The 11436-nt window shown below is 37.0% G+C and overlaps 1 non-coding gene across 1 annotated transcript; it reads left to right on the plus strand.

Annotated features, from left to right (window-relative positions):
* Positions 1–10634: 10634 nt before the first annotated feature.
* LOC118760036 (U6 spliceosomal RNA) lies at positions 10635–10740 on the plus strand. Its single transcript, XR_004996533.1, has one exon. It is a non-coding gene; the product is annotated as a U6 spliceosomal RNA (small nuclear RNA).
* Positions 10741–11436: the final 696 nt, after the last annotated feature.

Raw genomic sequence — 11436 nt, forward strand, 5'->3', positions numbered from 1 at the left:
CTGTTAGACATTTGTGGATGGATTGGAATATCAATAGTATCTCACTTAGCACCCTTTGGTTCCTAGGACAGGAACCTCCTGGATTAGCATGATGCTTACTCCATAGAAGTGTACTGATTCAGGGGAGAAAACAAACCTACATGTTTTGAGTAGGAGGATACTTCTAAATATTCGAGGAAAGACTGGATTCAGATGGCTAAATAGAGAATACAGGCATTCACATCCTTGTCCATGGGGATGGCCCAGGCTAGCAATATCAGGGTGAATGATCGAAGAAGAGCAAGACTACTTGAATCCAGGTAAGGAATGTTTGGGAAGCAAGCATTGTTATGAGTGTAAGGACTCCTGAGTTAGGTTATGGGGGCTGAAAGCTTTGGGTTTGAACAGATATCCCAGCTAGATTTACTCTATGTTCTTGTCTTCCACTATACAAAAATACAACTGTGAGATGTAGAGAAAGGTTAGCAGGAAAGCAGCGTTTGCTGAAACACAATCAGACTATACACACTCAAAACTTGACTTCAAACAACCTCATGAAGGATAATTGCCCCTAAGCAGGTTGAGGTCATCCTTTCAATAGGATACGGGGAGGGATACAGTGGACATGGTGAACTCAAAAATTTTATAGTATCTGCTGTCTAATGTAAATTGATTAATTGATACGTGATGCAGATTGGATGTGCTAAAGTGCTGGTCATGTAGAATTGGTTTAAAAAGGAAAGTGGATTTAAAATACTAGTTTGGGTGCAAAACAAATGAAACGTGTACATTTTTCCATATTACATGTTTCGTGGCTCTTTAAAAACCCTTTATGTGTTAGATAATCTATGCTACAAAACATAAATTGTTGCTTTATTTTTAAAAAATCTTGTAAAACATTTAGAACTTCCTTAAAGTATTTACAAATTTAATCTTTAAACCAATAAGTATTTATTTTAAAACTTAACTTGAGTTTTACCTAAGTCACTTCCCAAATATATTGTTATTATCATTAGTTCTGAATGATTATTTCCAGTTGTGAAGTGTGTCTTGTGTAGTGGGGGGAGGGTATGCTCTGGCTTCATGAATCATTATTTCTCATTTTTTATGCACTATTGGTTGCTTCGTAGGTCATCTACTTTTAAAAAATTCATCTGGTTTTAATTCTTTCATCAGGATTGTGATATTTTAGTTTTAACCATTTGTCATTTTGAGCAAGTATAGCAAATGTCTCTCATTTTTTTCTTTTATCCAATTTTCTTAAGTTATGAAAGCCAAGGGGATTTCATCTTTCAAGATAGAGTGTCATTCATCTCTGCAACTTTCCTGTCTGGTATTTTCTGGAAATTTGAATCCCCAAATAATGTATAATGAGGGGGAAAAGGAGAAGATATCACCGTAGTCATTTCAGAGTTATTGCTAATACAGAGAGTAGAGTTGCCTAATCCCTCAAGGCGACTGTCACACTGTGTAAGGGATACACAGCAACTTTTTCTCTCATTCCAATGGTCACAACTGCTGTATGTCTCAAGGCAAAGAAAGTACACTTCCTTTCTTAATTTGCCTGTTTCAACCCTACAGTTTTTGTTTTAAATGAATTATCAGTTTAACAATATGTTCTTGGTGCTTTTCATAGGAATTTCACTGTCATGGTGAGGAGAGTGAGTGAGGGACCTTAACCAAGGTAGTGTGGGTGGAATGGATGTGTAGTGCAGTGGTGCCAGCTTTGTTCTGGTTGTCTGCATCCTAGATCAGAGACCGTGTGTTGGAGTTCTAGCTCTGGCTCCAAATCCAGCTTCCTGCTAAGGCCCATGCTGGGTTCGAGTTCTTGAGTGCTCACTCCCAAGACTAAGACCCAGATTGAGTTACTTGTGTGGCTTGAGCCTGGCCCAGCTTCAGCTGCTTTAAGCACTTGGGAATTACACCAGCATTTGGACAACCTCTGCATCTGTCTTCTATCCCAAAATCCTGCTCACTCTTCAGGGTGCATTACGTTTGAAATAGCAACATGCTGAGCATGGTATGGAGTATTGGAGGTGTTTCAGTTTCCACTAGCCTAAACTGGGGACGTGAAAATAAGTTTTTTTTAAATGCGGTACTTTAACAATCATTTTGAAATAAAAATAAAATGTGCTTTTAGGTTCTGCTGATTTTGGAGCTTAAATTTGAAAGTCTATTGCTAAAGGAAATGAGCCAATCCCAAAAGGTTAGATATCACATGTTTGCCTTAATTTAAGATGAAATGATGTCAATCTGAAAAATAGTACCTGTAAATTATAGTATTATTTCAACCTCAAATAGCCTTTATCACATGCAATAAGATATTGTGATGTAATCAATGAACCAACAATCAATGTAAGTCAGACTGCTTATGATCTACATCAAAGAATTGTAAAACCTATTATACTTTGAAGACCCTAGGCTACTGGGTAATGGGGTGGGAGAGCAGAGAAATCTTCCATCTCCTTAGAGTGTGTGAGGAAGACATGAAGTATGACCTATCAAGAACATAACAGGCAAATTGTAGACAACAGACTCAAATCAGCATTAAACAATAGCAAAACTGTAAAGACGTACAGGGAGAATCAAGAGCAACCCTGACAACCTCTTAATAGGAGGTCATGTGCACAGAGCGGGAGGGCGGGGCAGAGTGGAGCAGGTGGACATGAGGGGTCTTGTATCCCAACCCTTGAGACTCCCAGATCCCCACCAAGCACTATCAGCATGGGCACCAAGGACTATATCCCAACTGCCAAGGAGACCTTGGGGAATTGGAGTGCCTTCAGAGGCCGAGAACTCCGAGGTCATCCACTCCCATTTGGATCTCCCACTTGGGATGGAAGAAACCCAAATCCTACCCCGCAGAAGCCAATGTCATCAGAACAACAGCCAGGAGCCCTGAGCGGTCCGCAGAAACATAAGAACAGTAAACTTCCTTTGGGAATCAGGAGAGGAGCTTTCTCTGGTCCTTACCTAGTTCCAACTTTGGATCCCCACCCTCTCTTGCAATGACCATCAGGGTCACTCTGAAGCCCTCCCCCCTCCAAAAAAATTAGATTAGATAGACAGAGAACAACAAGGAAAGCTTAGTACTAAACAGGAAATGGTTAGCCTGGACTCACATATACCTTACTACGTAAGACACGAACATAAGTTATTCCTCACTAAGGGTATTGAAGATTTCTCTTCACACCCCTCCTAAAAATGTTCTGCACCTCAACTGTTGACATATGCCTTGTTAGAGTTATAAGCCAACATGGACTATCCCCAAATCCACCAAGTTCAGTAAAAATTATGCTTCAACATTGTAAACTATTAAATACAAAAATGAAAATAGACATGAGACAGCTGAATAGCACTCTATAGCCATTTTAAGGTGTATAGCAGCCAGTTGTGTATAAACTAAAATTGAAATATCACTGAAGCAATCACAGGATGTGGTTAAGAACTTGCATTTTCTGATGTATTGGTCACTCAATACCATGTCATTTAACTCCATAAGGTTGTAAACAGATGTTGAGGTTATGTTGTGACTTTTAATTGCCTTTAGACCAGAGATGGTCTCCCCAAGAAACTGTTGAATTTATCTGGACTATAAGATGCTGGACACTATGTAAAGCGCATGCTTGCAATGACAGAACTATGATTGGATTTGAACTGTAATACTGCAACAAGATGGAGAAATCCACCATGGGGGAAGGGTGTGGGGAGTGGTTGGGGGAATCCCAGAGCCCATCAAACTGTGTTATAAAATCAAATGTAATAAAAAAAAAAGAAAGTCTATTAAAATTCAAGTTCTTGTCTCAGATAATAAGAAGTCACTGCTTGTGGAAGATTAATTTAAAAGTTAAAGTGGATATTAAGCATGATGTAATCATGTTTTAAACATAATTTAATATTATACATAGATGTACATTGACTCATGAGTCTTTCAAGGAACAAGACCTTGCCTTTGTAATTGCATATTGGCTTCTCTGCTTTTTTTTTTAAATACAATTTTAAAGTGTTTTAAATACTTCTAAGTTTCATTTAATTAAATTGAATTCTGAAAGTAAAATGAGATTACAAAGCAACCTGGAAGAAGAGCTGCCTTTGATGTTGACCATAAACACTGATGGTTGAGTCATCTAGACCTAAAATGTAGTCTTTACTGACATACCTTCACTGAGTCCTTCCAAGGTGGTGTTAGTTTGTACGCTTCAGAGCAATTTTCCCACACGTTACGGATCTTTCCAATGAGTCAATGATGTTAAGAGAACATTGGGGAATAGGCATTCCTTCATTTCAGTATTGACATGATGAGTTGGTGTACTGGCATAGCTGGGAAAATCACTGTTGGTGACACTGGGATCCTGTATGCAGACTAGTTTTTGTCCTAACTGCTCCACTTCCAAACCAGCCCCTAGTAATAGCCTGGAAAATTAACAGAACATGAGCAAAGTATTTGGGCCCCAAGACCTGGCTGCATGAAACTCCTGGCTTCAACCTGGCCCAATTCAGACCACTGAGGCCATCTAGGGAATGAGGGTGAATCAGTGGATGAAAGTTCTCTCTTCCTGTTTCTCCCCCTTTCTCTTTCCCTCCCCTTTCCTCTCTTTCTCTCTCTGCATGTGTGTGCAACTCTCAGTTTCAAATAATTAAGAAAATATATTGAGATCACTAACTGTGGCTTATTTAATACATATACTTGTAAAAGCAAAATTTGGTTTCTTATTAGGCTCATGTGTTATTAAAAGATTCTAAATTGTGAAGTATACATTTCAAAAATGTACTCATTTTGCAGGAAAACACTGCCTAAGTATATGTAACCAAATAGAAACATAATTTTCTAGAATTTCCCATTTCTTATAATCACACCCTTCCCTTCAAGCCCTAAGTTGTAGCTCTAGAAGACTAATTGATGGCTGTTAAAAGCTTACACTTCTCATGCATTTAAAAAAATAGAGGAATAAGAATGTAACCTCTGATCTCTTTGAACCATAAAATGGCTTTTAAGATTACAATGTCACTGCATTTTCTAAACAGAAGTAAACTGAATTGTGGGTACCTAAGTAAGAAAGTATTATGCCTGGCAGCATCATACATACATATAATAATAGGAACAGAAGTCTTATGTAAAAGGAAAGACTTTATCACAATTGTTATTTTAGCACAAAATTATTTTTCTCTCTTACCCTATCTCCCTCTAATTTCATGCAGTATCTTGAAAAATCTTCTCTACATATACATGCCTGAGGGTGTGCTCATTTAGTAGGAAACTGTTTCAAGTTGTGTTCAACTATCAAGCTTGATTTTAAATACAATTTCTAATCTCTAACCAAAATTTTAATTCGTGTCTCTTAGACTAAAATATTCCAAGATTCATTTATCCACCCCATTTAGGTTATTTAAATCCGCTCAGTAATTACACTCTTACATCAAAGAAACATGATTACTACTCTGGACACAAGTTTATCAGAAATGAAACAGAGTTTCAGTACTTCAGACAGCACCTTTCTCCTTTTGAATCTGATCCTTCCCTTCACAGCCATTGCCAGATTGCTAAATCTTAATTTTGACCTAATTTTGGCCTTTCCTTTCTATAGCCTGTTGACCTCGTCTTTCTTAAAACATAATAGCTCTGAGTCCTTCACAAACTCATGAACCTTTATACCACATAGTTGTACTTATATTAAAAGAGACATTTCCATGTAATTTCATATTCTCTGAAATGTTTTCTTCATAGCCAATTAAACTCAAGAAGTTAGCTTTTGTGATAATATCAGAGAAGAAAATCTTAGCTGCCTCAAACTAAAGGAATGGGTTTCATTTAAATGTTTCCTGTTTTCAATCCATGCACGATAGAACTATTATGTGTAACACAAAGTCTGACTCAATTATAAACTAAATGGTCACAATGGGATTTCAGCCCAGGCTGTAGCAACAGTATGAAAAAACTGAACTACTGAAAAGACAATCAGTGCTATGCTTACTTAGGAAGGTCTTATTTCATGTTGATTTATAAGGCCTTTGTCTTTGGATTGATGAATTGGTTTAAGCCACAATTCAAAAGCAACACAATCAGAAATACTAAGAAATTCATTATATTTTTATTATTATGTAAGTTAAAATATTAGTCATAAGGAATCTGCCATTGAAATATTGGAAATACTATATCCAAACACAAGCTTAAAAATGTGCCACCAGAATGCCAGTCTATTTATTATCAGATTCTCAAAATTCATTTAAAATTTAAAAAGTGTTACTAGATTAATCTCGCTACATGATCAGCACACAGAGAGAATTGATACAATTTTAACTACTTGCTTAATTATTAAGTGTATATCATTGCTCGCTAGAATATTGTATTTTAAGACAAACTTGAGTGAAAATGGTTTGTAGTATTCTTCCTTTATTCAATACTTTTTAATCTTTTTTTATTATTATTTTTAATTCATTAATTACATTGTATTATGTGACACAGTTTCATAGGTACTTGGATTCTCCCCAACACTCCCCAAACCCTCCCACCATGGTGGATTCCTCTACCTTGTTGCATAACCACAGCTCAAGTTCAGTTGAGATTCCCCCATTGCAAGCATATACCAAACATAGAGTCCAGCATCTTATTGTCCAGTCAAATTCAACGGCTTCTTAGGTATACCCTTTCTGGTCTGAAGACAGAGCCAGCAGAGTATCATCCCAGTCAATTGAAAGCTCCAACATACCATCAGCAAAAATTTACATCATTATGGAATTAATTGACATAGTAATGAGTAACCAATATGTTAAAAGTAAATACGAGTTCTTAACCACCTTCTGTGACCACCTCATTGACATTTCAATTTTAGTTTATACACAACATATAACATACATAACATAACATGTTATACATAATATCATATTATCTTAAATTAAGGCAAATATGTGGTATTTAACCTTTTGGGATTGGCTCATTTCCCTTAGCATTATGGTTTCCAGTTTGGCCCATTTGGCCACAAAGAACTGCATTTTGTTTTTTTTAATAGCTGAGTAGTATTCCATGGAGTAGATGAACCATAACTTTCTTATCCAATCCTCTGCTGATGGGCATTTTGGCTGCTTCCCTGTTTTTGCAATTACTGATTGTGCTGCTATGAACATAGGAGTGCATGTTGGTTTCTCATAAAACAAGTGTTCTGGATATATTCCTAGGAGTACTATTGCTGGATCATACGGTATGTTGATTTTGAGTTGTTTGAATGTTCTCCATACTGATTTCCATAGAGGCTGTACCAGCCTGCAGCCCCACCAGCAGTGGAGTAGGGTTCCCTTTTCCCTGCAACCAATACTTTTAATCTTAATGTCTACATTCTTTGGTGTTGATATCTCTTTTTTTAATTTAGTTTGCAATAGTCTCTGTTTTTTAATATATTTATTTTAAGCATGTTTTAAAAAGCAACATGCAAATTTTTTCTTCTACGGGGTTTAATTTGTTCATCTTTAATATTCTAGAATGATGATTTTATTTTGAGTTTTATTTGTTATTAATTTTAGATTATTTTTTCTCTCCTAAATCTGTGATATGATCTACAAAATTCATAACAAATGTCCATTCCATTCATTGCTAATTTCATTTTGCATTCACTCATGCAGAGATTCTATTATATAAAGCCATGATAAAGAACATTTTCTTTAATAAGAGCCACAATTCTCCCTAGTTGAATTAGATGACAATTTTACACTAACCTCATTTCTGTCCTCTCTGACCTTTCATTTTCTTCCTCACTGATAGCATAGGCTTTCTCTAATTCACATACCTTTCAGTTACCTCTGTGCTTGCTAAGATTATGTTATAGTGCTGTAGACAACTTAGTTCCTAGTAATACGAAGGTTCCTTTATTTCCTGTTTTTGACGCGCTTGCACTCCACTGAGGCCATGTAACAGATGTTGGCGCCTGAAATGTAAGAAGTCATGTAGGGTAACTTTTGGGCCTAGGCAGCAGTGAAATGCCTTTGTGCAATTCTATCTTTTCTTCTCTTTTCCCGCTTGCCCCCGTACCCTTAAAATCAACTAGAGGCATTTGTCTTCAGATAGTAGAACCACAAAATTTAAGTGGGTTGAAATTTGAGAGACTTCATGAAGGTCAGCTGCCTGGGAGAGTTGCCCAAAGTAAAGAGGATTACTACAAACAAGTGAGAAGTTTTTGTTGCAGAAAGCCACAGAAATTTGGGGGCTATTTGTCAGGTTAATCATGTGCAGCTCGGTAACTCTTGCCTTTTTAAGAGATCTATTTGTTATTTGGATTCTGTATGAAGCATTTTCAAAATGTTAATAGAAAGTATTTTTAAAATGTTAGTGGAAATATTTTGAAAAAAAAGCATAAAAGGATTTTAGCTTTTTGCACCAAAATACAAGTCTCTTAATTCTATCTTTCACAAACTTTCTGAAGTTTTTATTATTCTCATGAATTTGCATGGGACATGATTATGCTAATTTACTTCCCTGTCTTATCTTTCTGTATCTTGAACTCTATGCAACAGTTGATTTGATTATGATTAATATCTGCTTTTCTCTTGAGGTAAATTAATGATATCTGTTTTAGACTCTCATTTATATTTTATTTAGGTACATTTGCTAAATGCTTGACTTGCCATATTTTGATTCATTATACCATCCCACTGACCACTGCCTTACAATCTTACAAAGCTAAACTTTATACCTAGTTTGAAATATTTTTCTTTGCTGGGACTGGAGCAATGGCTCAACTGGCTGATCTGCCTGCTAATGCAAGCATCCCACATGGGTGCCAGCTCATGCACAGCTGCTCCACTTTGAATCCAGCTTCCTGCTTATGGACTGGGAAAGCAGTGGAAGATGGCCCAAAGCCTTGGGGTTAAAAACACATGTTGAAGAACTAAAGGAAGCTTCTGGCTCCAGGCTTCAGATCAGCTCAGTTCTGGCTATTGTAGCCATTTGGGGAGTAAGCCAGCAGATGGAAGATTTTTCTTTGTCTCTCCTTCTCTCCGTAAATCTGCCTTTCAAATAAAAATAAATAAATCTTTAAAATAAAATAAATATTCTACTTTGTAGTGACAAGGAAATTTAAAGCTTATTTGGTTTTAATATTTAGCCTGTAAGACTTTTACGTAGAATATTTATTTTTAAAAATTAATTTATGATATAGTTTAATAGGCACTGGGGGTCTCCCTTCCCACTCCCAAAAACTCTCTCCCCTCACCTCCATTCCTCCCTCCAGTCTAACAATGAGTGTCTTTCATGAATTTTCAGAAGTCCATCATGCTGCCACTGAGGCGTCTAAACTGGAATGCTTGAGCCTCTTCATATATCAAATGTATGTCATACTTCAAATCTAGAGATACATCTTCAGTAATACCATTTTAGCCATTCTCTACTGTGGCTCCTGGTGATATCCAGCTGCTGCTACTCACACTTTTTAGAGTCTCCAACATTGTTGCCATGTTGGTGCATTGCAACACACTGCATCAGTGATTGTATGGCACACCTGGGAAGAGGTTAGGAGACTTTGGCCTCTGTCTTGAGCACTCTTGCTTACTCAGTTTAATTCATTACCTCTTATATCACTTGCTCTGGGAAAAGTCATTCTGAGAGTTGTTCTTAAAGAAACCCATAGGGTAAAAGCTTGAAGCTTTATAGCAACTGTCACTCGAGGTAGCTTGAAACTAGACTATTCCATGACAGTCAAATTCAGAAACTTCAGCCTTGGCCAATAGTTTGGCTGCATTCTCATAAGACATCCTAAGTCTTACAGGATGCATCACCATTAAAACAAAAACTACAAAATGATATAATGTATTAAGCGTCTTACTTTTTGAATAATTCGTTTTACAGCAATAGATGTTTAATACACCATTACTTCATATTCGTTGTCTCTGACCTTTGCTTAATTTTTGTCTATAATTTCTATAAGTTGCACATATAACTTCTAAAATCTATTCTTCATGTGTTTTCTTTTTTCAAAAAATTTTCACTTTTAGTAATTTTGTTATGGACCTTGAGCAATTTTTGTCTTTGACCTTGCAGCCAAATAATTCAAGCTTCCAAATGATTGCTCTCTCTTTCAGATTGCCTTTCAGATTGCCTACTGAATCTGATTGATTGGAGAGTCAGGCTTTACAAAAATTCCACAGTGCATTGTTGTTAGGGAAGAAGCTGTCTTCCACAGAGATACCTGGAGGAATTCTTCCTTCCCTAGGCACTATGATAGGAAAACTGAGCCTGTGAGTCCATCTCCGTTTTTGAGATTTTGAGAGCCAAATCAATAATATGAGATTTATACAGATCTTCTCTACAGGTGTCCACAGATCTCAGAAAGTCAAACTATTCTTGACCAACATGTTTTACTGCTCTCCCCCAACCTGAGTTGCTATTGCCCGTCTCTTGAGAAGCAAACAGGAAAGAACGTCTCAACACTTCTGTCTGTCAGAATTTTCAAAGAACCAAAGTGTTTCTTAGCCTCAATTACATACACCGTACAGTACTTTTTAGCACACTAGAGACAAAATGCTCTAAGATAAGAAATGGAAAGAATAGACATGGCTTAGATCATCATGTTCACAGCCAATTTCAGAGGAAAAGTATTCTTGACTACCAAACCTTCGTTCTTGGAAACAAAGTTATACCCTATGCAAAAGATTACTCAAAAAAAGATACAGTGCTCGCTTCGGCAGCACTTATACTAAAATTGGAACAATACAGAGAAGATTAGCATGTCCCTGCACAAGGATGACATGCAAATTACTGAAGATTATTCAAAAAAAGATACAACCATGTTGACATCATACACTCATTAGATAAAGAAAAATAAGGTATTATACTGCTGGTATTCACTCTGAGTTAAAGGGTTTCTAGAGTCAGAGTTTTGTTGGCTTTGCAAGGTCTAATATGTTAGAAATTCAACCAGCTCTTGCATTTTAAGCAATATGGAAAAATGCCAAATTCAGTAACTTTTATCTCGACTAGATAATTTATAACTACTCCTAAAAAAAAATCAAGTGCTACTATACAGTAGGCATCCTACTAGGTGCCTTACACAATTTGCTATGACTGCTCATGCTACGGAGTTTTGAATAAATTTGTTCCCAGTTTGGAATATAGAGAATGGGAAGTCAATGGCTAGAGGCAGTTATTCTGAAGTTAAAATGCTGATGATTTCATCTTTGTGACTGTTCTAATCACTTTCATGAAGATACCAATTAAACTTACCTCAAGGGTTATGCTAAAAATTCAGTGTGGAAACCAGGAAAATAAAAGTTACTTGTGATCTCCTTACATTAAGAACATTTTGGGGGGCCCTGCGGCGTGGCCTAGCAGCTGAAGTCCTCGCCTTGAAAGCCCCGGGATCCCATATGGGCGCCGGTTCTAATCCCAACAGCTCCACTTCCCATCCGGCTCCCTGCTTGTGGCCTGGAAAAGCAGTTGAGGACGGCCCAATGCATTGGGACCCTGCACCTGCA

The sequence above is a fragment of the Ochotona princeps genome, chromosome 11, assembly GCF_030435755.1.
Source record: "Ochotona princeps isolate mOchPri1 chromosome 11, mOchPri1.hap1, whole genome shotgun sequence".
Classification (NCBI taxonomy): Eukaryota; Metazoa; Chordata; class Mammalia; order Lagomorpha; family Ochotonidae; genus Ochotona; species Ochotona princeps.